Source organism: Chaetura pelagica, unplaced genomic scaffold (genome assembly GCF_000747805.2).
Source record: "Chaetura pelagica isolate M959 unplaced genomic scaffold, ChaPel_1.0 scaffold258, whole genome shotgun sequence".
Taxonomy (NCBI): Eukaryota; Metazoa; Chordata; class Aves; order Apodiformes; family Apodidae; genus Chaetura; species Chaetura pelagica.
In genome coordinates, this window is record NW_009954333.1 from 393103 (window position 1) to 395013 (window position 1911).

Here is a 1911-nt window from a genome sequence, read left to right on the forward strand (position 1 = left end):
AAAGAGTGTTGCAAAGCTGTTTCTGCAGCAGCTGCAGCACAATGTAGGATCAAGGCATGTCCCAGCACATGTACGTTCATTCTACATTAACAGATAGCTGCAGTTTATGGACATATAATATATAGATTTTTGTAGGTTAGATATAAAGACAATCATTTATGGTAAGCCAAAAATCCAGGCACTGATAAAATCTAACAAATAAAAATAATTGCAAATATGATAAGATACATTTTCATTTATTATATAAATAGCGTTCAGGCAGCACTAGCTGACATCATTAAACTCCATTCATGTACTTGTCATTGCAGTTTCCATAGAAACTAGTATTGCAACAGAAAATGGAGACACAGGATTGAAAAACATGGGGGGAGAAAAAAAATAAAAGAAAAAGAAGAAAAAAATACTATTAGAAAAACACCTCATTAAAATCAGCAAGTTGTAGTTTACCAAATTAGAGCCTCAACCCAGTGAGAAATCTGTGTATAGAAAACCTGTCAAAGTTAATGGCAGTTGTGACAGACACAGCTGCATCAACCGCTTTTTTGTCAGTGACATTAGATTATTTAATGTACTCTAGTCAATTCAAATGTTTTATTAGTGCAGTGTCTTAACAGAGGGGTTTGTTTGTTTGTTTTCCTTGGGAAAGAAGGAAAGAAATTACATCCTAGGGCACAGAAAATACCTTTGGGGTTTATATAACCAGTGTCTCTCAAGTTTCTACTTTGTTTCTGAATGAATTGACTTAACAGAAAAAACATCATTCTGATTTGTCTTCTCATTTAAACTTCTATATTCTTGATTCCTATAATACACTTCATTTAAAACACTTCCTTGTTGCTTCACTTCATTTATTTGGCATAATAGAAATAAAAGGTCTGTTCAGTACATGTTACAATGATGAAATAGCTCCCAGCTTTACAATAAAACCAGGAGTATTTATTATGTAATTATAGCTCCTTGCACCACTAGAACATGCACTAAAAATGTCATCAGTTTATTTATTAGAAACTGATATGATCAGCTCTGTATTACTTACAACCTGAGAATACTTCTGAATGCTTTACCAGAGCTTCAGCCCATTATGATCTGGAATTTGCATTAGGATAAATCAGAATTGTTGGGTTGGAAGGTTCTATTCCCTGATGGTTTCACTGCAGGCATTTAAACCTTGTAGATCTTCCATTGACAGTAAACCAAAGACTTCAATTTTTCTTTGATCTGTAAAAAATTCTCGGGTGGAGGTTACAATACCACCCTCACCACGCTCACAAATTCCTACCAAAACCAACGTTTATTTTAAGAATTAACCGATGTATGAAGGGTTAACACCAACTGAGGGGTGTTTAGGAAAAATATACAAATGGCAAATGGCCACCAGGGATGTATCAGGGAAGTCATGTGTCCTTTAGGGAGGTCATGCAGAAAGTGCCCTTGAGATGGCCTCTCCAAGAGAGGGTGGTGGATCAAAGGAGAGGGAGGGGGGAGCAGGGCAAGCCCGACGCGCTCCTCCTTAAAGAGGATGTGCGAGGATGGGAAGGGGATTCCGCAGAGGGTTTGGTTCCCGCGGCAGCAGCAAAACGGGGGTGGGGGCTCCGGCCCCGACTGCTGCTGGAAGGACCCGGTGCTCAGGGGCCAGAACCCCGGCAGGCAGGGCAGGATCCCGGCAGGCAGGGGCAGGATCCCGGCAGGCAGGGCAGGATCCCGCAGGCAGGGTCAGGATCCCGGCAGGCAGGGTCAGGATCCCTCAGGCAGGGTCAGGATCCCGCAGGCAGGGCAGGATCCCACAGGCAGGGCCAGGATCCCTGCAGGCAGGGTCAGGATCCCAGCAGGCAGGGCAGGATCCCGCAGGCAGAGTCAGGATCCCGGCGGGCTCACCGGGACAGCTCAGGCTGGAACCCCGGGCCGGCAGGA